The sequence below is a fragment of the Theropithecus gelada genome, chromosome 1 (genome assembly GCF_003255815.1).
Source record: "Theropithecus gelada isolate Dixy chromosome 1, Tgel_1.0, whole genome shotgun sequence".
Lineage (NCBI taxonomy): Eukaryota > Metazoa > Chordata > Mammalia > Primates > Cercopithecidae > Theropithecus > Theropithecus gelada.
In genome coordinates this window covers 85,215,932-85,242,845 of record NC_037668.1, presented here as the reverse complement: position 1 = coordinate 85,242,845, position 26,914 = coordinate 85,215,932, and the positions used below count along the sequence as shown (strand labels likewise).

At 42.4% G+C, this 26,914-nt stretch overlaps 1 protein-coding gene across 4 annotated transcripts in view; it reads left to right on the top strand.

The window, feature by feature from the left end:
- DAB1 (DAB1, reelin adaptor protein) overlaps positions 1-26,914 on the top strand; it is a 427,600-nt gene that overhangs the window by 100,717 nt on the left and 299,969 nt on the right. The window contains exon 1 of one of the 4 annotated variants that reach the window (XM_025390513.1): positions 15,661-16,169. The exons of the other annotated variants lie outside the window; for them this stretch is intronic. The gene's annotated coding sequence lies outside the window, so the exon portion shown is untranslated. Of the gene's footprint in view, positions 1-15,660; positions 16,170-26,914 lie in introns of those variants that run through there. 4 annotated transcript variants of the gene reach the window in all.

Below are 26,914 nucleotides of genomic sequence, written 5' to 3'. Positions count from 1 at the left end.
TTTTCTAAATGCTGTCCCCTGTCATCAGGCTTATTGTGTGGTACTGTCATCTTCATATAGGTACTCTCTTAAACATTTCTATATTTGTGTATGCTGAGATTTAATAGAGTATCTCTCACTGCATAATTGTGTCATAAAACTGAATGGAAAAGTAACCTGGGTGGAGGCCTTTAATGATGATTTTGGCAATGACATTGGAGCAAACTTGTTGAAAAAATACCATCAACAGCTTGAATGAAGAATTGAGCAATATAAATGGCAGAAAAATGGTTTAGAAGGTTCTTGGTTGGCCAAAGTCAAAGTCTACGGGTTAAGTCAGGTAAGTGGTGCCCAGATTTCATGGGAATGGAATGAGATGGCGTGGGGGAAGACTTAGCTTGATCTCTTTTAATAGGAAGAGGGAGGTTTGATTCACTTTGAGCCCTAGATAATGCACTAGTGATACTTATTGGGCAGCTAAGAAAATCACAATGTGACTTTAATGCGTTAATGGAAGTGCAATGTTTATTTGTACTGGGCACTGGAATCTGCATCTCCTCTGGGTACCACACTTTGAGGATTTAGTGAGCATTGTGGATAATGTAGATATCATGTCATGGGAGGGAAGTATATTCAATTGAATGCCTGGAGAAAAGAGGATGTGGCTAGTACATGACTGCTTTTTTTCATAAGGGCTGTTTTGTGAAAAGAGAGCAGAATTGTGCTGTGCTGCTCCACAGGACATAGCTAGGGGCCAGGGGGATTCATGGAGGCAGATTTTGGCTCAATATCGGAAAGACTTTGTGCCAGTGAGAGCCATCCAATAATAGAACTGGCTGCCTGGGGAGATGGTGAGAGCGAGCGAGCTCTCTATCTTTGGAAATGTTCTAGCAGAGACTGGATAGCCATCTGTCGTAGGTATTGTGGAAAGAGTCATGCATTTGGTAGATGAGCAAAATTTTATTGGTGATGATGACAGTAGTAAATGTGACTACCATATACTGAGTGCCTTTGAAGTGCCAGGTATGGTGCTAGGCATGTGAGTATTCATTACTATCTTTCATCCTTTTACAGCCATAATGGAAGTGAGAGCTGTTACTCCCATTTTATAGAAGAAATGGATTCAGGGCTAGGATTTGAACCCTGGGTTTTACGACTCAAAACCCATAATCTTTTAACTGTATCACCTGCTTTTTATGATTCCTTCCATCTCTAAGATTCTGTGATTTCAAGTGTATTCAGATATTGGATTTGAAGTGACTTTTACATGTCCATGTATAAAAAGTCTGATAGAGAGCTGGATGCAAAGGCTTGGGAGTCAAGAGAGTAGTCAGGGTGGCAGATGTAGACTTGAACAGAGTAGTCAGGGTGGCAGATGTAGACTTGAACATCCTCTGCCAAGAGGTGAGAGCTGATGCCACTGGGTTGGTAAGATTCCCAAGGTAGTGACTGCAGAGAGAAGGGGCCGTGGTGGGCTGACTCCTTCCCGTTTAGTGCTGGAAACTCAAAAAGCCATGGGAATAGCTGTGAGTCCTGCTTTCTGTGAAGGAAGGAGTGATCTTAGTGCATATTGGAAGATGGGTTTCTAACCTCAGTAACGTGTGAATACTTCTATACATTTTTTGGATTCTATTTAATAGATTGAGACTTTGCAAAGTCAAGTGCTGAAATTGGAGTCAGTATATTACGGTGGCTAAAGGTAGAGCCTCTGCCTGAGTTGATACCTGGACATTGCTACTCCTTAGCTGTGTGCCCTTTCACACATTACCTTTGTATGCCTTCGTGTCATCATCTGTAAAAGTAATGCATTTGGTTGCACTTTTTAAGCTGTATTAATCTCCTTCCTGACTGTAATAGATAGTATACTATACATGATTGAGGCAGCAAAAAGTAGAAAAAAAGGACTGTGTAGTCAGACTGCCTGGATTTACATTTCGGCTTCATCATTTACAAGCCCTGTGACCTGGGGCAATTAACTTAGTCTCAGTAAGCCTTGGTTTCTTTGGTATAAAGTGGAGATAGTAGTAATAACTACCACATATGGTTTTGTGATTAAATTAAGTTATATGTATAGTGTACTTAGAATAATCCCTAGAGATCTTCAACATAGGAAGCAATCAACAAATGATAATGGTGATATATATATATATATATATATATATATATATATATATATATTTTATAACAAAGAAACTTGCTGTGCCTTGGGGTACTTATTGTAGGGATCGGTGTTGATTATATAATCTCATAATGTGTGAACATGATCTATAGACATGTTTCTGTCTGAACAAGAGATTCATACATTGTAGTATGTGCATGGATAGGTTTATAGAGAATCTTTGATTCTCCTGAAATAGTAGGCGAGACTTGGGGGAATGCCTGTTTATATGGAGAAGATCTATTTTATCATTAATGGTCTATGACCTTACAAAATTCAAGAAGTTAGTGTGCATAATAATCTTGTAGATGTACATGAGGCTGTTAGTGAGCATAAATGAAAAATCTGGCTGCCAGTGTCTATTAGTCAGTTTTCACACTGCTATAAAGAATACCTGTGACTGGGTGATGTTTAAAGAAAGAAGTTTAATTGGCTCACAGTTCTGCATGGCTGGGGAGGCTTCTGGAAACTTACAATCATGGCATAAAGCAAAGGGGAAGCAGGTACCTTCTGGGACCTTGCTGGCACCCCCATAATACAGTCCCCTCCCACCAGGTCCCTCTCTTGACACAATTCGAGATGAGATTTGGGTGGGCATACAGAGCCAAACCCTATCACAGTGACTTAAGGAATAAAGCCATTTTATCTGATGTAACAGAAACTCAGAGGGAGTGGTCCTAAGATGAGTGTGATAGTTCAAAGTTGTTATCAGGGGCTCAAGTTCTTTCCTTCAGCCCTGTGCCATCCTCAGATTAATTGCTTCATGGTCCCAGGATAGCTGCTATAGATCCAAGTATCACACCTTCATAGAACTTCACTGAAAACAGAAAGAAGCCAGGGCAGCCAGGATGATAAGAAGAGGTTTCCTTACTTGTCTCCCTTCTTTGATCAGAGGTTATTATTTTTTTCCCAGAAGGAACTCCCACAAAGCAAGACACCCACCTACCCTCTGTTTATTCTTATTTTGCCAGAACTGTATCATATTGCCACTTGCAGCCAGAAGGGAGTCCAAGAAAGCAAGTGTCTGGCTTTTTCAGCATATCTGAGGAAAGTGGGCAAGAAAAGGCAGTGTAAGGGAAAAAGCTTCCTATATGTCAATGCGCTAATGAAAATGTGAGAGCTCATTGCCTTAAGAGAGGTCATACAAAATACCTGAATTGGGGGTGGGGGTGTTTTGTGTTAAGAAACAGACATCCAGAGAAGGACCAAGAGAATTAGGGAGGGCTTCAAGGACCTTGAAGATGCCTTACCCTAAACAGGCGTCTTTCCTTGGTGACTCATGCAGAGGAAGTGGCTGGATTCCAAATATGTGTGTCGAAAAACTGCCACGGAAGAGGCAGCCATTTGTTCATGTTTGCAGCTGCTGACTCTGACCCAAATCTGCCCTCCCCCAATCCTCAGCTGCTGGTACTGATGCATCCTTTTGGGAGCTGGACCATGAGCTCTGCCAGGAAGAAGGTGCCCATCTCAATGGCTCCCCTCTTCAATCTCCAAGCAAGCTGTTTCCAGAGAAGGGGAGCAGCACACACAATAGTAACAGGTTTAGTAATTAGCAGCAGCCCTGGGGCCATGCAACACTTCTGAAAAGACAAGGTGATTCAATAAGATCTTCCACAACCCCTGAGAGTTTCCTAGATGGAAAGACAGGTGGGGATCTCCAGTTCTAATAACATGGAGGCCTTTCACCCTCAGCGGTTAGAGGGCACAGGTTAGGAAATGGGGAACAAAAGCAAAACAGGTGGACATGGACTGTGTTTCTGTTGTTGATGGAAGACCATATTTTTATACATGATCTTGGCCAAGTGTGCTACTGTAAAGAGCAGGCAGGGAATCCATAGAACTGTGATGGTACAGTCCTTTCAAAATAAACATGCAAAATGTGAAAACACAACATAACAAGTCCATGTCTTTACCCATCTCTTTTATCCTCAATCCAGAGGCTGAGGAATTTGAGGAAAATTCATTTTTTTTTTTGCAAATTAATTGGTAAACAAAAGGTTGAAAGATTAATACTGCATTTACTATATTGAGTCAAAGTGCCCTATGCATATTTTCTCTAACAGAGGGTGGAAGAATTCAATGAGATCAGTGAAGATATTTTTTATCTCCCTTGGGAGGCAAAGGGGAAGCAGGCACCTTCTTTTACAAGGCAGCAGGGAACTAGCGAGTGCCACATAGAGGAGGTAACTTTTGATCTGATTGTCGAAGGCTGAGTAGGAACTTGCCTGGCTTATGGAGGTATATCAAGATGGTGGAGGTGTCAGGTATTCTATCTACTAGAGTATTTTAAGTTGTAGGACAGCATCTAAAGAGCATAAAGTTGTAAAATTCAATGAATATGTGACATTTTGTTTACTTTAGTACTTCTCTCCTTTTCTCCAGAAAGAAACAGCGAATTTTCTTTTTCTGGAGGATCTTCTTTACCAAACCTGAATTGTATGGTTGGTTTGGAACTACCATTCAGTTCCACGCCTTTAGATGCAATCAACTGATCTGGGAGTATGCAAATCATTCTGTCTGGACTAAAGTCTTCCCTGGGATTTTTCTTTTTCTTTTCTTTTTTTTTTTTTTTTTTGAGTTGCAGCTGGGAGATTTCAGTCAGTGTCTTGCTGGAGACAAAGTGAGAGATGCTGTGTGCGATTTGTAGATGGCTCTGACCTTGCCATTTGGAAATACTCCTGACTACAGGAGACAGAAACCCTATTCAAATGAACTTAGATACAAATAGCATTGATTGTAAAATTTACAAACCCATAGTCCATGTCTGTGTCTCCTTGCTGGGTTGATCTTTACAAAAGCAGACTAGGCACTTTCAAATGGTGGCACTCAGTATCAACAATGACTTCCATAGCTCACTTATCATTGAGGTTGAGGGAGGGTGGGAGACAGGCAAAACAATAAATAAATAAGAAAATTTCATATTAGACTAGTGTTTCTCAAATGTTGATGTACCTGTAAATCACCTGGGGATCTTCCTAACGTGCAGATTTTGACTCAATAGATCTGGAATGGTACCTGAGACTTCATTTCTAACAAGCTCCCATGTGAGGTGGATGCTGCTGGTTCAAAGACCACTCTTTGAACAACATAGTGTTCAAAGATAATGCTTAAGGATTCAGCAAATATGAAAAGATGGTACAGCATAAGGTTGTATGGGAGTGGGGTAGAAGTGAGCTGTGATTTTCAATAGGATAATTAGGACAGACCCATAGAGGTAATCTTTGAGCATACTTGAAAGAGGTCATTCTATTTACGTGACTAAAAAAAATTGTGTTTTAAGAACACATATTAGTTAACTACTGCTGCATAACAAATTACTCCAGCATGTAGCAGCTTAAAAGAACAAACATTTATAATCTCACAGCTTTGATGCGTCAGTTGAGCTGGGTGCCCTTGCTCAGGACCTCTCACAAGACTGCAATCAAGGCATTGGCCAGAGCTGCTCCCGTCATTGCAAGGCTCACCCGGGATCAATCTGTTTCCAGGCTCACTCAAGGGGCCATTGGTGGACTTCAGTTCCTCGCATGCTGTTGGACTGGGGATCTCAGTTCTTGTTAGGCTATTTGCCAAAGGCTTCCCTCAGTTCTCTGTCATGTGGCCTCCCGATAGGGTGGCTCACAAATACGGCAACTGGCTTCCATCAGAGCAAGCTAATGAGAGGGCAAGAGATGGAGAACAAGATGAAAGTTGGGGTCTTTCTATAACCTAATTTATCAAGTGACATCCCATTACTTTTGCCATATTCCATTTATTTACAAATAAGCATACTTACTTACAAGGAAGTCACTAAGTCCAGCCCACACTCAGGGAGGAGATTAACAAAGGCATGAATATTACTAGGCAGGGATCACTGGGGGTGTGCCATTTTAAGGTGGCTGCCACTGCACATATTTGCCTGTTACCTCAGAATCTGAGTGTCTATGCCCTTATGTAGGTTGCTGTCACTGGTGGTTTGTTTAGCAAAGAGGATAATGGGAATTTTTTGGCTCCCAGCAGCAACTAGGATTGCCCAAATGGTTCTCACTGAACAACTTTTCTTTGGCCAATCTTCAACTTTTGAGGTAGATCCAAGCTGTTTTTTTTTTTTCTTTTTGAGATATCCAAGCAGAGGCTGGTAGTCCACCTGAGAGCTTGTGGGCAGCTGAGCTCTGACTGACCCCCTGGCCATTTTAGCACTGCCAATAAAATTGCCTGAGGAGCCTGCCAAGGAGACAGATGCTGCTGCTGGAGAAACACCTTCTGTAGCCTGGCATTTGTCCGGTAATTGCTCTCCAAGAGAAAATAAAATCTTCATATGAGGGGGAAGGTGGATGGCGCCTGACTGTCAAGTGTAGAGATGATTTAGAACAAGTGCTGCAAATAAAATGCACAAGATTTTATTACAAAATAAAATGCATTTGTATAGATCTAAGATTTGACTCTTTAGAAATCCACTGACTTAGGAAGTGCTTCTTGTTTTCTAGGCATAGAATAATACACAGTAAATTGGATTATGTGCAAAATGCCTCACCTGTTTTCTCTCTCCTGTTCTGTTTGAAGTCGTATTTCTTTTGCAATAGAGCCACTATTTCCTCTGTCTTATAGATTCATAATGTAGACACAGCACTGGTTTAGGACTGGACAATAGGTTCCGTCACTTATACTAAGAGGGAATTTAAGCTTTTGTCTAAAGTTTTCTGATCTTTAAATTTGAATAGTAATACGTCTATCATAAACTTGTTTTAAAAGTGAATAAAGTTACCCCAGAAAAAGTTCCTTGCCATATTGTAGATACTTAATAAATGGGGTCTCTATAGCTGCTATACCTGTACTTAAAATAACAATGGTGGGAAGAGCTTTATAGTCTTCCAACATAGGAAAATCAAGGCCCAGAAGGTTTAAAGTGTTTCCTAAAGAACGTATAATAGGCGGCCGGGCGCGGTGGCTCACGCCTGTAATCCCAGCACTTTGGAAGGCTGAGGTGGGTGGATCATGAGGTCAGGAAATCAAGACCATCTTGGCTAACATGGTGAGACCCCGGCTGTACTAAAAGTACAAAATATTAGCCGGGCATGGTGGTGGGCGCCTGTAGTCCCAGCTACTCGGGAGGCTGAGGCAGGAGAATGGCGTGAACCTGGGAGGAAGAGGTTTCAGTGAGCTGAGATCACGCCACTACACTCTAGCCTGGGCGACAGAGCAATACTCTGTCTCAAAAAAAAAAAAAAGTCATATAATAGGTAAACTTTCCACCATCTATTCACTCCAACCTGGGCGACAGAGGGAGACTCCGTCTCAAAAATAAATAAATAAATAGTTGGAAATGATACAGTAACTAGTATGAGGACACAAGTTTGGGTGACCTTGGAAAGCCACTTTAAATAAGTGACATTTGAGTGGAAGCCTATCAGACAAGAAGGAGCCAAGAGAGGAAACAAAACTGCAAAGACCTTGAAGCAGAAAGGACAGAAGGAAGTGGGGTGGTGGGCATTTCTCAGATCAAATAGGATATCGATAGTTATGCCAGGAGAAAATTTGGTTAAACAAATTATAGAATTTCTGGTCATCTGTAAAGTAAGTGCCCTTGACAAAGGGCTTTTCAAAGTTGTTAATATAGTAATGTTTATTATGATATCTCAAGGGATCAGGGACTATTATATTATTGTTTTGAGAACTATTTAAACATAGATCCATTCTCTCTTTTCCTCCCTGCCTCCTTCCCTTCTTCCCATCTGTGTACCTGTTCATCTGTCCTTTTTTTCCATCTGTTCGTCCCTTGTGTGTGTGTGTGTGCGCACACGTGTGTGTTTTGTGTTTTTTTTTTTGTTTTTTTTTTTCCTGAGACAATGCATTGCTATGTTGCCCAGGCTGGCCTGGGACTTCTGAGCTCAAGCAATCCTTCTGCCTCAACTTCCCAAGTAGTTGGGACCACAGGTGTGCCACACCAGGCCTGGCTTATCCGTTACTTATTTGTAAAGAGCATCCTTAAGGGATAGAGTGTTCTGTGGTAAACCTTGGTAAATTGCTTAGTGAACATTCATTAGATCCTCTGAGCCTCACAACATCCCTATTGTAAGTAGGGATTGGCATTCCATACTGCAGAAAAGAGAACTGGGGCTTGGAGTGTGAAGGACCTGCCAAGCCTCTGATGGAAGTTGAACCAGGTCAGCAAAGCACATGTGAGACTCCAAGTCAGGTGCTCTTCCCAAAATCCCGGCCACAGCTCCAACTTCAGCTAACAGAGCCTGAGACATTGATTTTTCTAAGTGCTCTGACATTTTGATGTTTTTCAAAAATTAATAACAAGGACAATTTTGATAAAGTTTCCCCTTGGTGGGAATATGTTTCCTTTTAAGTGTGTTGTCAGTATTCAGTATGCGTATCTATTGAGAACAACCACGTCCTCATAGCGATTGGGATATTTTGAGGAGCTGAGTGAATAAATTGCATAGGGAACAAACTCATGTCTCCCCTGCCAAAAGATGCAGAATCCTGTTTTCTTTGAAGAATGGCTGTCTTGGTCCTTTTGGACTGCTATAACAGAATGCCATAGATCGGGTGGTTTGTAAATAACAGAAATTTACTTCTTACAGTCCTGGAGGCTGGAAAGTCCAAGGTCAAGACTCTAGCAGATTCAGCGTCTGTGAGAATTCACTTCCTGGTTCATAGATGGCACCTTCTCACTGTAACCTCACTTGGTGGAAGGGGTGAGGGACTTCTCTGAGGTCTTTCCTGTAAGAGCATAAATCCCATCACCTCCCAGAGGCTTCACCTCCACATTCCATCATCCTGGGGATTAGGTTTCAATGTATAAATTTGTGTGTGTGTGCAGGGAGAGGGGACATAAACATTGTCTATGGAAATGGCTAAATTACATTTTCTGAATAATAAACATAATATATTGTTAACAACCACTGACTGAGCATCTGCTGGAACAGGCATAGTGGGAAGTCAACTTTGTATTAAACTACTCATCCTAACAACATCTTGAGTGGCAGGAGCCGTCAATTCCACTTTTCTATTATGGAAACTGTGGCCACACTGGGGCCAACTTACCCCTTCCTCATAGCAGGCACAGTGTCTCGGGCCCCCACTGTATTTTTGAGGTCCCACAAATAGATTTTCACTTCTTTTAAACTCAGAAGAAGGAAATGGACTTTTAGAGTCAAAGATTATGCTTGTCAGCTGGGCGCGGTAGCTCACGCCTGTAATCCCAGCGCTTTGGAAGGCCGAGGCGGGCAGATCACAAGGTCAGGAGTTCGAGACCTGCTTGGCCAATATGGTGAAACCCCGTCTCTACTAAAAATACAAAAATTAGCCGGAAGTGGTGGCGGTCGCCTGTAGTCCCAGCTACTCGGGAGGCTGAGGCAGGAGAATCGCTTGAACCCGGGAGGCAGAGGTTGTAACGAGCTGAGATCGGGCCACTGTACTCCAGCCTGGGAGACAGAGTGAGACTCTGTCTCAAAAAACAAAAACAAAAACAAAAAAAAGAAAAGAAAAAAAAATTATGCTTGTCATAATACCAACACAGTAATTGAATATAATTTTTTTAAACACATTTTGCAAAGAAAGGATCCTATGAAAGAAAGAAGCAGTACCTAGGCCCTGTGACTGTCATATTGTGGGGACCAGGCTAGGGCTCAGGGAAGTTGCAGCTCATTCAAAGCTGTGCAGGAGAGATGGGCAAAGCACGACCCACACAGACCCAAACCTGTGCTATTTTCCTGCCATACCTTGAGGCCTCATTCTCAATTGACTTTACCCTGCACTCTAGCTTTCAGCCTCAGCATCATTTCCACAGAAACAGTGAGTGCCTAAAAACTGGGGCACTGCATCCTTAATTTTAGCACCCCATCTGCTCCTGGATAACGACAGACAGAAATGCACAAAACCTTCTTTTCAGAGAGCCTCATCCCAGGATTCCTGAGCAAGTGTGCAGGCCCGCCCAGGGCTTCATGAGAGTGAGCGCTGCCCTGACCTTGTTAAAGTGGACAGTTCAGTCCAGCAAAAGCGCCCCTCCCTGTTCCATTAGGCTGAGTGTGGAACTGGCCCCCTGGAACTCAGAGATAATGAGCAAGTGGAGAAACAGGTGGAAAGCAATAGTGCTGGAGTTTGCACACTCCACTGCTGCTCACCAGCCACTGCTGTTCACCAGCCACTGCTGCAAATGAGAACCTTTGGGAAGTTTGGCCTTCATTTCCCTGCACACTGAGAGGTCAGTGTGAATAGGGGCCATTTTACATTCAAGGCACAAGACACTTTCCTCCAGTAAATGGAGTTTTAATAAAGCCTTTGTATGATTCCGGGTATCACAACAACTAAATCAGATCCTGGATGCATTAGCCTGGGCCCTGGTGAGTTTTCCTATGGCATTTCACTTATGATGCGATACTTACTACCTTTGGCTGAGTTTATCATCAGGAAGAGGTTTCTAAATTATCGTAGACAGCATCTGCTTAGATAAAATTATGTGTCCCCTCTTTGAACCTCACTTTCCCCAGTGGTAAAATGAAAGACTTAGGTTATTTCTAAACTCTCATCTAGTTCTGGATTTTATATTTTGAACGACTACTAAGGGAGAGACCCCAAGTTAAGGGCTGGGGTCGTGTTTGGGGGATCACATGAGATTATGGATGGAATAAAAATGTGTAAATCTTATTCACCTTTCTTTTGACAGAGAATAACAACAGTCAGTTATGAAGGAACAACTGTGGACTCAAGGACTTTAGATACTTCCCCCTCCCTCACCACAATATTAATGTTGCAAGATAAATTAGTAGTAACATTTCAGAGATGAGAAATTTAGGCCCAGGGAGGTTAAGAAACCATAACGTTCAGTGCCAGGGATTCAGCTGAAGACTTGACTTCGCCTTGCAGCCTTCATTATTTTTACCATCACCATCGTCATGTTTATTGCCATTGTATTATAGTCACAAGAAAGATGCATTCACATGGACAGCAACACAAACACAGTCAATACCAAGTTATATTGGCTTGAGGTAAGGTGTCCACTGATGACCTTTGCCTGGATATAGATTGCGTAGGAAGTAAAGGGTGTGGGACATTCCGAGTGACAGAGTATCCAGAAAAGTTAACTTTTCCAGATGAGTTAAACTGAATCTTCATTTATTGGGAGCAAGGTTCAGGGCTATAAACATGCTCCCCAACATAACTGAGTTTCTTTCCTCCCCTTCAGACAGGTTGCAACCAAGAAGCTGTGTGTGTGTGTGTGTGCGTGTGTGTGTGTGTGTATGTGTGTGTGTGTGTATGTGTGTGTGTGTGTATGTGTGTGCGTGTGTGTATGTGTGTGTGTGTGTGTGTATATGTGTGTGTGTGTATGTGTGTGTGTGTGTGTGTGTATGTGTGTGTGTGTATGTGTGTGTGTATGTGTGTGTGTGTGTGTGTGTATGTGTGTGTGTGTGTGGTGGTTGGCGGGAGGTGGTGAAAAACAACTCCTGTCACTCTTAAGTCAGCTACACAGAGTTTGATGTCTGATTTTTTTTCTTTTTTTCATTTTCACAAAGCTCGACTTTCTAAGCTTGGGGCATTTGATGACTTAAATGACTGCCTCAGTTTCCCAGTGTGCTCAGGCTTCAGGAATCCAAGCTTATCAAGTCTGTGGCAACACCTAGAGAAGGAGGATAAGTTTAATCTTGGCACCCTCAGATTGAGCTTTGTACCCACGTGGGACTGCTCAGCAATTGTGATGAGAGAGTTCACTTTGTTCCATCATCCCACCTAGCCGACTGTGTCATTAGAAGAGCAATAGCCATTACGGGGCCGTGTTGCCCTTCTCACGCTGGGCGACACTTAACAGCTGCCGTTTTCTTGGGTCCGTCACGTGAGCATATTGGAGCAGTGGGCTTTTGGAGTCACAAAGACATTTTCAAATCCGAGTTCTGCCGCTTGTCTGTCAATCTGTTTATCATCTATCTATTTTTTTTTAGAGATGGGCTCTTGCTCTGTCACCTAGGCTGGAGTACAGTGGCACTGTCATTGCTCAGCGCAGCCTCAAGTTCCTAGGCTCACACACTCCCCACCTCAGTCTCCCAAGCAGCCAGGATTACAGGAGTAAGCTACCATGCCCATCTCTCTATCTGTATTTTCTCGAGCAAGAACTTTAACTCTCTGCATTTAAGTTTCTTATCTGTGAAAGAAACTATTATGGAAATGAAGCTATTAAACCCTTGCAGTTGTTCTGCAGAGGAATGACAGTAGCACTACAGTGATGGGAGCAGGGTTAGTGGGATAGATGAAATGAGATTATTATTGTTCTTTTTTCTTTTACAAATGAGGAAAGGGAGCCTCACAAAAGTTTTCCTTGGAGTGATTGGGGAAGCCACCCTGGAAAACCCTAGCCTTCTGGGCACAATTGCTTACTTCCTGCTAGACTGGGAGCCACTGAGCAGCAAGGACTCTGCCATACTTTCCGTCTCTAGGGCCTGGCTCTGGCATCCACTTTGTTGATCTCATCCTTTACTTCTTTTTCCCTGTCCTCTGTGTCCCATCCTAGCATCTCCACTGTTCTTTGATGAAAGTGCTTGGCTCATTTCTGCCTCAGAGTTTTTTGGGCTTGCTGTTCCCTCTGCCTCAAATGCTCTTCCCCCAGATCTCTGCATGGCACGCACCTTCACCCTCTTAAACATTTTGCTCCAATGTCATCTCAGTGTGGCCTTTGCTAACTACTCATTAAAAAGACTTACTCCTCTCCAGCACTTTGTATAGCCCTCCCATCCTTGTATTTCTTCATAACACTTACCAATACGTGACATATAGTATACTTGATAGACTTGATTGATTTATTGTCCACCACCCTTCACTAGAACATAATCTGTGTCCTCAGAACTGAACAATGTATGGCAAACAGCCCGCAGTCTGTAAATTATACTATGCATTGATTGAAAGAGTAAATAAACGTGTTTGGAGTGGCGGGGGTCTGTGTGTGAATGCCTCCTGCCCTGATGATGTTTGCAGCAGAACACTAAACTGCGTCTCCCCATGTGATTGTTCCTTGCCAAACCCCTTCTCTGGTGATCACTGAAAGTCACTAATTATGATCTCAGCTGTGTACTTTGTCCTTCCTTCTTTGTGGGGTGGCTTTGAGCTCCCATAAGGGCCAGGAGGGCTGTCCGTTCTGGAGCTTTGCTCTGCAGCATGATCAACATGGGTAATGTAGTATTTAACTTTATATTTTTAAATCTCTGAGTAGAGCTCTTTACTAAAAATTAATTTGCCCAGGTTGTTGGGGTTTGTTTGCTTTCAGCTGCTGAGTTATTTCTTCTGTGTCTGAGTTCTTTCTTGCCTGTGCCTGGAGTTCTAGGAAAATGTTTTCTAGAATGCTAGAAAACATTGAGTTTGGTAAGTTACGTTACCTGAGTTTTGGTAAATTATGTTGTGTACAAAGGGCTCCCTCTAAAGTGTGGGCAGAAGTCTTATCATGCTTTAATTCTTTTAAAAGACACTTTTATGCTTTTTGAAATGTTTTAAAACTAACTTATTCTAGGAGCAGAAATCTTATAAAAGTGAATGAAGCTACAAATTGCCTAATAATACAAATCATATGGAAGTATTCTCTCTGACAGATGTTATGAACGATGGGCTCGGTGAACCACAGTGGTGTCAGAAGTGGACTAAAGATCAGGTGACCTAGCTAATTGATCTGTGTAACTTACTCATTGTGTAACTTCAGGCAAAGCATTCGATCTTTCTAAGATACCGTTCTTCAATGTAAAGTGAAGACTCTAGGTCAGGGGTATCCAATCTTTTGGCTTCCCTGAGCCACGTTGGAAAAAGAAGAATATCCTTGGGCCACACATAAAATACACTAATGATAGCTGATGGGCTAAAAAATATCACAAAAAATTTCATAATATTTTAAGAACGTTTATGAATTTGTGTTGGGTCGCATTCAAAGCCATCCTGGGCTACATGTGGCTGGCAGAGTGCTGGTTGAACAAGCTTGCTCTAGGCTATGGGTCTAGCTGATATCCCAGTTTCTTTTCATCTTTAAAACCCTAGACTAGAAGCCTAAAGACTTTGATCTTAGCTTGGTTGCCGCCATTTCCTAGTACTGGAGTACATTTCCTAGGTAAGCCAGTTTCCTTCCTGGAGCCTCAGTTGCTCAGTCTTTAAAATGAGCACTGAGATTCCTATTTTGTGTGTTTCTGAGGGTATTGAGAGAATTTCATTTGGACACACAGATGGAAAAGTACTTTTTAGCCATACAGTCTTATTATTATTAGAAGCCATTTCTTATTTTACTGTGATTTTGTGGCCATATGCCAACAGAATGATTGGATAAAAAGTTAGAAGATGAAAAGTCAGTGCATATAGTACTGACGATTTTTAAATTGTACTTTTAAAACATATTGAGTTTTTGTTTCCTTTTTGAATTTTTTTTTAAATCCCCACTTTACATCTTAAGTTCTTTACTTGAGCTTTGGGAAAGTGTTCATAGCTTTTATAAAATTTTTCAAAGGAGTATTTGATATACCAATTTTTTTCAACCCTGTGATTTTCTGTGGGTGTTTCCCCCTGGAATTCCTGAGAGGAGGAGATCTTTTCATGCTTCTTCTGATCATATATCCATTCCTCCTTGCATGGACATTAACTGGTAATACCCAGAAAATCACAGATGTCAAGAGAATGACTGTTTGCAGGACTAGCTTGCTGCTCTCTGGAAGCTGAAAGCTAATGGGCACCTAATCAAGGCTGGCTCATTTTTTAGGGATAACCCAATTACAAATCGGATTAACTGACATACTAGTTTGGTTCTTGGAAGCAATTTAGTATTGTTTTGTCTTGATTTTGGTCTTTTTATCTCTAAAGAGTACTTCTAATTTAGACTATAAATTTTAATGAGCAAAGGTTGAAGTTCCCTCCGGAGAGGGAAAAAGCATTATTATTCAGGTTAGTGACCCCACAGCTCTCATCAGGTGGCTGGGCAAAGGTGCAGAGATTCAACAGATTGGACAGGAGGTGTAGTCTAGATTCAGCAGATGGGGAGGAGGCCTGGTCTGGGAGGTGTGGTCTAGATTCCTTAGCTAGGGAAAGAAGGTGGTGTAGGAGGTGTGGTCTAGATTGAATTGACAGGGAAGAGAGTGTGGTCTAGATTCAACATACAGGAAAGGAGGTGTGGCCTAGATTCAACAAACAGGAAAGAGGGTGTGGCCTAGATTCAACAGATAGGAAAGGGGGTGTAGTCTATGTTCAACAGACAGGGAAGGGGAGGTGGTCTGGATTCAACAGACAGGGAAGAGGGTGTAGCCTAGATTCAGCAGACAGGAAAGGAGGTGTGGTCTAGATTCGACAGACAGGAAAGGGAGCGTGGCCTAGATTCAACAGAAAGGGAAAGAGGGTGTGGCCTAGATTCAGCAGATGGAGAAGGAGGTGTGGTCTGGGAGGTGTGGTCTAGATTCAACAGGTGGGGAAGGAGGTGTGGTCTCACCAGCTGGGGAGGAGTGGGGAAGATTGTAGGCAACTCTCCTACTAGCAACAGGTGCTGCTCTTTCACTATCATTCAGGATGGCAGTATCTGTAATAGGGCTGATCATCTAATTAAGATAGCATAATATAGAGCCAGAATTCAGGTGGTATTTACAAGGTACAGAAAAGATCTTGGACTCAAAAGGCATGGAGTCCACTCCTATTTAGCTGGAAACTGTGGCTTATATGATCTCCAACCACGGTAAAATGAGGACAGCACCATGAAGATGAAATGAAAGCACGAAAGAGAAGGTATTTGGCAAACCGTGACAGTCGTTGTTAGAAAGGAAATGTCAAATGAGTGCACAGACAAAGGGGGACCCAAGGGGGTCCTCCTAAAAAACTGCAAGATCCTTTCCTTTCACTGTTGCTATGTTCTGACGAGGTTTGTTGTCTTCCTGTTAAATGAGAGGTGAGTGTGGAGTGGAGAAAGTGAGTTGTTTGGGCCTCAGGCCTCAACCTCCACTTGAAGCCTACACAAGCTCACCTTTGCTACCCTGCAGAGAAGGCAAAAGGAGTTAATGATGAAATGTCAGAAAGGCACTCGGGGCCTTTTAGAAATTCTCACCAGGTAAGATTGCACTCACATAATATCAAATATACAGAGCTGCCATGGTCATATCATTAATTATTTTATTGTTTTTATTATTAGTAATACTTCAAAGAGTCCATTTTTAAAAATATTGTTGGATATGCTTAAGTAAATGACCATAATATTTCTTTTAAAGCTTCGCATAAGAGCAGGCTACCCAGAAGCCTTGTACTTGGCAAGCAGAAATGAACCTAAACTGTTTTCCGAATTTACCAAGTGCTTGCCTGAACAGACAAGGAGCCTGGGGGGATTTCTTGTGGGAGTGATGAGTTGTGAATCCCAATATAAGATGTGTGTAAAAAAAAAAAAAAAAAAAAAAAAGAAAGCCTGTTCTAAGAGAGAAAAGAAGTTTCTGAGTGTTTGGCAAAACAAGGTATTTTTAAACTGAGAAAAAAATAGGATTGTGGGGATTTCAAAGATTTTGTGATTTTATTTATCAGCTAATATACATGTGGAGCTTTCTTGCATCTTATTAGCACAAAGGCAAAGGAAGATGCGAGAGAAATAGAAGACCATCTATGCCTTCAGGTGGCCTTCAGGCTCATTGAGGGACAAGATACAGGTAGATAAGAAATGACTATGAAGGCAGTATGGTTTTATGGAAACGTTGTGACATTTGGAATCAGATACACTTGGGTTCTAGATCTGGATTCACCATAGGAACGGGACCCGGGACTTGATATTTTATCACTTCTGTGCCTCTGTTTCCACCACTTCAAAATGGGAAGAATCATACTTACCTTCCCAGATTGTAAAGAAGTAACGGCATGGGGAATGTGTACACTGCCTAGCACAGAACATGAAGCCTAGTAGGTTCTCATGAAGGTAATTGCTTCCTTTTCTTCATTTCTCCCTTCTGTTTTATGCTCTGTTATAGGAGACACAAAGGCATGCAGTTCCTTGGGAATTTTGAAGAATATAGGCTGTGATAGGAAATTCTTACTGGAGCGGGAGGGCTTCACCTGGGCCTTTAGCTGTCTCCTGCTTGCCCCTCCAGGGGCTCTCTCTGCCCCATTCTCCTGCTCTGGGAAGCTGACCTGTGTGGACTGCATCCATCCCTCTTTCCTCTGTGGGCCTTCTGACCCTTTGGCCACTTATGGGGATTAGCCAGTGCTGGGTCCTAGCAGGAGGCTTAGGAGAGGAAAGGAGAGGTAAGTCTCTGTGTTTTTGATCTCCCTTTCAGCTTCTTTCTCCCTGCTGGCTGGCCTTGGGTTTGCTGCTTCCTAGACTGAAGGTCACTGCTCCTTTTAAGGAACTGTCTCTGCAGGGTTCCCTCCTGGTCTGGTAGCCTTTCCCTTCTCTCATCCCTTCAGGCCTAGCAGAGTAACAGTTCTGCTCTTCTCTCCCTGGGACACTGCACTGTCCTTTGGGGTTTCTCTTCAACCTAGCCCACTCATGTGTAAATAATCTCTTTATTAAGTCTTCAGAAATAATCTTAATGTGAGTGTGTCATCAGTTTCCCGCTGGCACCTCCAAAGGTGAGCTGAGTTTGAATAGGTGAGGAAGTGTGGTATTTGATAACCAAGGTGTGCTCTGGGGTCTGTGACCAACCTGGTCCGCCTATACCTTGTATTTCACTTAGGGATGCTGACCTGAGTTGTGAGTTTGGGGAGATATACCGAACTAGAGCCTGAAGATCAGGCAAAGTGAACATATCAGATTTCACATCATAGGAGAAATAATTTTTTGGTATTAATAATTGTTTCCTAACTCATTTTGAGAAGTATGGATTAAGTAATCAATAGTTATATGGTATAGCAAATAAATATCAGAAACACCTTTCTTTTCATTCCAAAGAGGTATATGCAAATGAAATAGAGGGAAGGGAAGGCAAACAATATGTAGTGAACACCTTCTCTAGTACCAGGCAATTTGCATATATTACCTTATTTATTCTACTCAGCAACGCTTATGGGTAAGATACCAATTTCCAAGCTTTCCAGAGGTAGGAAGGGAGGCTCAAAGACTTCAAGAGATTTGCTGAAGGTCACACATCTGGGACTTGGTGGAGCTACAGTTGGAACTCCCAGGGCAAGTCTGTGAGACGGTGATGCTCATGGCTTTTCTTTGCCAGACACCTGATAACGGTGGTATAGTTTGGATCTGTGTCCCTGCCCAGATCTCATGCTGAATTGTAATCTCCAGTGTTGGAGGTGGGGCCTGGTGGGAGGTGACTGGATGCAGGACGGGGGGTGGATTTCTCATGAATTGTCGAGCCCCATCCCTCAATGCTGTCTTCACAATAGTGAGTGAGTTCTCAGGACACTTGATTGTTTAAAAGTATGAGGCAGCTCCCCCACCCTCTCTCCTGCTCCTGTTTTTACCACATGAAGTGCCTGTTCCTGTTTTATCTTCCCTTCTGCTATGAGTAAAAACTTTCTGAAGCCTCCCCAGAACCATGAGCCAGATAAACCTCTTTTCTTATAAATTACGGAGCCTCAGGTATTTCTCTATAGCAACACGAGAATGGACTAAGGGTTCTGATGACAGGTATAGGAGCTTCAGGCTGTTTGTTGCAGGCCCCTACAATGAGGAGGACTATGGCATAGTAAGGCCATGAATAGCAGTAAGGCAGGGGGGAATTTTTCTGGAGCTAGGAATAGCCATAGAGCCTGGCCTCGTGAAGACTGGGTGTGACTTTCTCACAGGAAGAATCCTGGGTATCTCTTGGGATTAGGTATTGCGTTGTTCCCGCTGCACAGGATTTTGTTTGCTCCCTGCCATTGGGTGTCTTCAGTTTCTACTTCTACTGAAAATGATCTCTTTCCCCTTTCTAATTATCTATTGTTTCTTTACGTAGTGGCTTCTGCTAGTCCTCACTTCTGCTAACTCACAACTTCTGCAAAGTCTTGGCCTTGCTGCCTCCTGGCTTCTGCCTCTTCATCTGGGCTCTCTACCCGTGGATAGAGTCTGCATTAACAAATTCAAATTCCTGAAAGACAGAATATGCATATCTTTTTATATATCCAACTTGGATGTAGTTCTTTCTGTCAGGCCGAACTGTGACTGCTGGTCAGGCAGCAGATTGTCCTTGGGGAGGGATCTGTCCTGGGCCCAGCCAGCTGGGACTTGACTGGGGTGAAAGGCAGAGCAGGGCAGTAACACATACAACTCCTTTGCCATGTGACAGACGACATGTTCACAGGCTCCAGAAGCTAGGGAGGAGGCATCTGTGGGGGTCACCGTTCTGTCTACCACTGTCGGCCCTCCCACCCAGAGATCAGCGTTCATCCTTCATGGAGTATATATCCCCCCAACCCAGGATCTCTCTGGTCTCTTCTGTTCAAAACCTCGAATGTCATCTAAATCTCAGGAGTTCAAAAGCCCCAGTTTTCATTATCTCAGTCATCTACATCAGGTTCCAGTGATGAGGGCTTGGGCATCTTTGGGGAGGGGCATTTCTCTGCTTTCCACCAGCGCTTACCACTGTGAGATAAACATTTTATGTGGATTACATCATTTAATACTATAGTCAGATGTGGCATGTATTCAGAGTCATCGCATTTTGCAGTGAACATATTCAGGTTTGTGGGAGTTAAATAACATGCCCAACCCTACCCAAGTGAGAGGGGTCATGCCAAGTTCTCTTAACCTTTATTCCTGTGTTTGCCAAATGTGACTGCATTTTAGAATCACCTGGGAAGCTTTTAAATCTCCTTTTGCCAAGCTGGGTGCAGTGTCATGCACCTGTAGTCCCAGCTACCTGGGACGCTGAGGTGGGAGGATCCCTCAAACCCAGGAGTTGAGACTGCAGTAAGCTATGATTGTACCGCTGCACTGTATCCCACAACAGAGTGAGACTCTGTCTCTAAAACATAAAATTAAAGAAAAAAAAAATCCCAGTGCCCATGTGGCACCTCAAACCAATTAAATAAGAATCCAGGGATGGGCAGCAGCTCCTCAGGTGATTCCAGCTGTAGCTCCCATTCGGCAGCTGCCCACCGTGCTCTTCCTCGTAGGTAGCGGTGTGGTGTGTAAGGAGTGAGTGCAGGTAGGTGGTCAGGGAAGGCTTCCTGTGCAGGGGAGTTTGAGTTTGTCGTGGTTCGCAGGGGGGTTCGCAGGGTGAAACAGTGAGGAGGCTTTTCCATGTTGCTGATTTGCCCATTACTTTCCAAGTGTGATTGCATTTCTACGTTTTTGTGAGATGGTTCCAATAAATACATTCACAAATCAGGAAACAACAACAAAAAGACATCCTTTGTCAGGGCCTCCATTCTCATTTATGGCTTCAGGAAAACACGGTTATCGCTGTTGCGTGTGCTTTTTGTCAGGGAGATAATTGTGGAAATTCGGTTGCTTCCCGTCAAGCGCAGATCCTTTTGTGGAGAAAATTTGAGCCATCCATGTATCCATTTTACAGTAATTGAGATTTAGCAAGCTAAAGGAAGATGATAGCCCTTTTTGTCAAAAGAAAGGCAGTAAAAATATGTTTGAGGGGAGCGAGAAGAAAAATAGGTTATCAGTGATGAGAGAAAGCCTGCCACCTGTCTTTCTCTTCCCTCCAGAAGGAGAAGGTGGCATCTATTAGCAGGGACCTTGAGTGGGTCCAGCCGGTAACACTCTTACAGGAGGAATCTGTCATTGGGACCCAGACAGTCACTGAGAGTTGGATGGTTCAAGATGAGTCCCTGCCCAGGGGCACTCGTGAAGCGGAGCAGCTTGGGGACATCTGTTGCACTAGCTAGGCTTGGTACTTAAGGTGTTGGTTCTGTTCTCTTTCTGATTGTCAACTTTGAAGATAATGAAATGCAGCTTGTGGAAGGGAGAGTAAATAATGGTGGTATATATTTTAGGTAAATCAGCAGGTGAAGCTGCCAAATGCGGCATTTGTTTATTTAAAATCCCCTTCACAGGGAGGCCGGTGTTAAATACTTGTCTTTTCTCCCTGCTAGACCCTAGGGAATAGCAATAGTTCACGTTGCTCAAACACTCTGTGGAGGAAACAGGGATGAGCACAGGGCGTTCGGTCTCCAAGAGCAAATAAACACAGTATGCCTGCCTCCCCTCACCTGGCTGGTGTGGAGTCGGGTTAAAATGAGGAATGGTATCGTCGCTATAAAGGCCAATGAGGGAGATGCCCCTTTAGAACCCGTATGTTGGAAAGCAGGTGTGATGAGCACCTGAGGTCAGACCCTGCCCTGGGAGGCTGTAGCTGTGGCCAGCCTTGTTTAATCTCCTTCTGTACCTCCAGCATTTACAGGGTCTGCTTACACAGAGTCAGTGTTTGGGAAGTGTGTGTTGACCTGATTTGATTGACAGAACCTGTGATTTAATGACTATGTTCTGAAGGAGTTGGGTATGTTTGCTTTTTACCTTTTTTTTTTTTTTTGAAGATTCATTTATCTAGGACCTCTTTGGAGAAGAAAATGGAAGCATGTGTGCTTTTAAATTTATTCCCTTCACGCAGCAGTCTTTTGCTTGGCCCTCAGTCCCTGGGTGATTCCTGGACAAGCACCATCTTGCAAGAACATAGTCTGTATCAGTTGCTTCCCTGTTATCCCACTGTGGTGGCCCCTGTCACCTGCGAGTAGTCAATGAATCAATGAGTAATTTTTGAGGTCTTCACCAGTGTATGAATTTTGGAATATGGTACATACCTGTGCTACCATTGATCTGCATATTAAATGAATAAACCTTTATTTATTTTTGTAGCTAAAAATAATCTTACGCATTGTAGAGTTTGATTTTCCCACCCCAGTGGATTTTCTTGGGGCCTCCTTGGGCTGTACACCACTGGGTTTACAGCACCCCTTTCAAGCACCTCGCTAGCAGGATCTGAATTCAGGCCTACTGCAGTCTGGCCTCTGTCTCTTTCTGCAGACTTGCCTCTTGTTGCTACCCAGCCATGATGAACTGTTTGAGTTCCCAGGATTGATTATGTCTTCTCTCTGTTTCGTGCTAACATCCACAGCTTTTCTTCTTAAGGTGACTAACATTTACTAGTCTTCCTGAACTCAGTTCAAGGATCTCCTCTTCTCAGAAGTCTACCGTCTGCGTCCCCACTGCTAACTCTGCCTCACTCCACCCTGTAGCATCTCCAGGTTGAGGCAGTGCCTATCCTCTGCATCCCTGAGACTCCTATGATTTCTCTCATACCAACTGTTACCATGCCATGCAATCACTGTCTCTTTTTCCCTCCCTAACAATTTGAGCACCTTGCAGTTGGAATTATATCATCTTTATTTCTTTCTGAGCATCTAGAACAGTAGTCTATCAAAGAATAAGTGTTTAATAACTTCTTGCTCAATGAATCAGTGAATTTGTTTCCTTATTTAAATATTTGTTGCCAGCCAATACAACATGGCAGGCCCTGTGCAGGGGGCTGGTGTGGATGCAAAGGTGTATAGGGCACTTTCCCACTCAGGGTTGGGACAGTTTAAGGCCTGCTGGGCAGACAGAGCTGTATGACAGGGTATGACAGGGTAGAGAAAAAGAGGATGAGAAGGGGAGGTGGGAGAAGAGAATGAGCTGAACGCAAGGCAGGCAGCTGTGACATTTTATATAGCTTTGTGCATTTTGGTCTCCTGTAAGCCCAGTGAGATGAAAAGGTATTCCCATTTTACAGAGGAAGAAATTGAGTCTGAGGCTGGTTACAGAGCTTAAAGGTCTAAATTGACCCAGGCAGTCAATGGCGGAGTTAGGCAGGCTTCCAGCCCAGCCCCTTGGACAGCTTGCTGCTTTAGATTCTGCCAACTGCTGGTCGATGTGTTTTTGTAAAATTAGAGGTGAGAATTTTAGAAGGTTGGATGTAACTGGGGTCCCAATTATTGAAAACACTAGCGGAATTATTTTAGGTTTATACACTTGTTCTTTTTCTGATACACTAAGAGTTTATGTAATGAATTTTCATGGTGCTATAAATAGTTAACGAAACTGTGTGATCCATTAGTTAAATGAAATGTTGCTAAGTATGCCATGTTGCTGTCAAATAAATTCCTTTAATATTGCTAAAACCCGGTTCTGGCTTTTGTTAGCTTTGAGTTTGATTACAGAAGCACACTGTCTTCCCTCCCTCTTTGCCTTGCCAGAGATTGACTGATGTCTGAATAACAAGAGTGCTGCCTTCTGGAACATAGCGTTTTATTTTTCCAAAAATACTTTCACATAAACCTATGAGATTATTCTATTATTATTCTATTTTACAGATGAATAAACTGATAAGAAAGATTAGTTTGTTTAATTCTAGATTATACCCTAGAAAAGCTAGACCATCAGATACTGTATCGCAAGATCCCCCTTATTTACCTTTCAATTTAGTTAATAAAAAGAAAATATGCCTTGTTCATAAACAACTTAAATGGATTTTGGCCGCATTGTTTGGACCCTATTTAAAATTGTTACTACTTGTATTATGCTGTCAGTGTTAGTTTTATGATCTCAGCATACAGTAAGAGATGTGGCACATTCTTTTTTAGAATTTTATAGAGACATTGCTTATGTTAACATTTGTGATACCACAGTGGCGACTTCATGAAAACTGATAGATAGTTTTCTTTCTCCACTTCTGGTCCAAAGGGGAAAAAAGGTTCTATAGGTTTTGTGAAATTGTAACTGATCTCTTCTCTCTTTGCTTTGGCTTCTAGGAATCTCATAGTCAAACATATAGCCTGTCTTCTACAGCCGTTATCAATGTTTTTGTTTTTGATGTTTTATTCTTGCTGCTGCCTTCATCTTCATTTCTAATTTTTTGTGTCCCTTTGCTCCTAATTTTTTTTTTTTTTTTTTTTTTTTGAGACGGAGTCTTGCTCTGTCGCCCAGGCTGGAGTGCAGTGGTCGGATCTCAGCTCACTGCAAGCTCCGCCTCCCGGGTTCACGCCATTCTCCTGCCTCAGCCTCCCGAGTAGCTGGGACTACAGGCGCCCGCCACCTCGCCCAGCTAGTTTTTTTGTATTTTTTTAGTAGAGACGGGGTTTCACCGTGTTAGCCAGGATGGTCTCAATCTCCTGACCTCGTGATCCACCCGTCTCGGCCTCCCAAAGTGCTGGGATTACAGGCTTGAGCCACCGTGCCCAGCCTGTTCCTACTTTCTTATTTGGTTTATCCTATTATAGAAAATGGATTTTATAAGGCTTTCTATAAATTGCCTAAAATTTTATTTTTTTTAATAATGTGGGGTAAATATAACTAACAATGCCACATCATGAAGATGAGCTGTTAGACTAAGATAGTCTCCCATATTTGTGATTTGTTTTTTCCTCTTTCTTGTTACAGTTATGGCAAGAGAGCTTTGACTGGATCCATACCAAGGTTGTAAATCTATCAGTTTTGTGGGCTTCAAAGTTTTAAAGCTAGGAATATGTCCTATCAATGTATTATTTTTCTTGAAAGGTTTGGTAAAGAAGATGATGATTGTACATCTGTTGCAATGATGGTGATCCTTTATTAGCAGAAAGATACAGCATCTCTCAATATATCTGCCAAAAGTTTCTATAACAGTTGTACCTTTCACACCCACAGCAGCTTTATAGAACTGCTGCCATTGGGTTCCTGCAAAGCCTTACGTTTAACTGTTGTCTTGACCCTGCAAAAATCAAATATGCAGCGTGGGGGAATTTTAGGCCTTTTCCAAATTGCCATGGTCAGATCAGATAGCCTTTGACATTAAAAAAAAAAAAAAAAAAAGATTGACAGGTTAATGACATAGTCCCAGGGATGGAGCGGGAGATACATAATCTACAAAAGGGCTACTTAGGCTGAGTAATTAAAGGAACCTGCAGTGGTTCAGGGGGCAGGAGGATGTAAAGTCTGAGTGGACATGGAATACAGTCTAGAGGGGGAGTTTAGAGCTCAGGAAGAAAGGACCCTGTTCCATGCAGCTTTGGTCCGTAGACTTCTGCCAAGTTTGGCAGTCTGGGGAGTTACAGGGGTGGAGGTGGAGTCAGAACTGGCAGCCGTAAACGAATTTTAAACTCAGCTAGCCTTGGGCATTAGAAAGCATGCCATCTAGGAAGCTGGAATGGGTTTGAACTTAGGAGAAAAGTGAGGCCAGAATTGACTTAATTACATACTTCTTTGTGTTAGACTTTGAGCTAGGCTTGTTTTTCCTTTTTCTTAATTTGGAAATAATCTCACAATTACAGGAAAAAGTATAGGCATAAGAATATGCAAAAAACACCTTATGCCCTTTACTTAGTATCACCCATTGCTGATATTTTATCTTACTTGATTTATCATTTGTGTGTTTTCTCACTGTGCATGTATGTATAAATATATTCACACATATATGCATACACATACATGTATACATGTATATGAATTTTTTTCTGAATCATCTGAATATAAGGTGTACATATCTTGGCCCTTTACTCCTGAATATTTAGTGTGTTTCCTAAAAACAGCTATATTATTTTATATAATCACAGGAAAGTTTTCAAGTTAAATAGATGTACCATTAATGCAATATGTTTACCTAACTTACTATTCATATTCAAGTTTATCAATTGGCTCAATAATTTTGGGGACTAACAGTTCTTTTCTCTCCAGTATAATATCCTATATAGATACGATATTTAGTTGTTATTTCTGCTTAATTTCTTTTAATCTAAAATATTTCCACAGCTTCTCTTTGTCTTTTATTACATTTTCAATGAATACAGCTCTCCCCTTCCCATTTTTTAAATGCCTAATCTGATTAGATTCCTGGCCAGAAGACTACACAGTACTGCATAGTGATGTTGTGTTCTGCTCAGGGTATCACATGCTGTCCATCTGCCCCTGTTTGTTGAAGTTAATTTTGTTAACAAGGTTTTGTCCAATTTCTCCACTATGTAATTACAAAGTTTCCCTTGGAACTGATACACAGTAAGTGGGAAGACAGTTTAAGACCTGCACATATTCTGCTTCTTATCAAACATTTTTCCCTGGACTTAGCATCTGTTGATGATTCTTGCCTGACCAGTCTTTACTCTGATGGCTCTGATGGCTGCAAAATGTTGATTTTATAACTCCAGCAGTCGGTATTTACCAGTCAGCACCTGTTCTGCTATAAGCAAGACAGCCTTCCATTCTTCCATTTGTATGTCTGTCTGTCATCAGTATAGATTTGTGGATTTCTATTTTTTCAATGGTTTATTATTTATTACCATCCTTAATTATAGCAGTGTTTAAATAATTCCTAATTAGGCTGGCAAGAACTCTTCATGATGGCTTCTGCGTCCTTTATAAAATTCTCTCATCATTTTTTGTTTGTTTTGAGCACTTAATTTCTGGAATAACAAGATATTTCAGGCTCATTTTGTACCTGCCATGCGCCAGCTCTGAAATAATTCATTTCCCCCAAGAAGCCTTGGTTTCTTTTGCTGGAAAATGATAACAGAATCCAAAATCTAAGTATTAGTTATCTCATTGTTGCTAGAGTATCTTTGCTCCTAGGCCCTCTTTTTTTTGTTTGTTTGTTTGTTTTTTGTTTTTTTGTTTTTTTTTTGAGACGGAGTCTCGCTCTGCCGCCCAGGCTGGAGTGCAGTGGCCGGATCTCAGCTCACTGCAAGCTCCGCCTCCCGGGTTCACGCCATTCTCCTGCCTCAGCCTCCCGAGTAGCTGGGACTACAGGCGCCCGCCACTGCGCCCGGCTAGTTTTTTGTATTTTTTTTTAGTAGAGACGGGGTTTCACCGTGTTAGCCAGGATGGTCTCGATCTCCTGACCTTGTGATCCGCCCGTCTCGGCCTCCCAAAGTGCTGGGATTACAGGCTTGAGCCACCGCGCCCGGCCCTAGGCCCTCTTAATG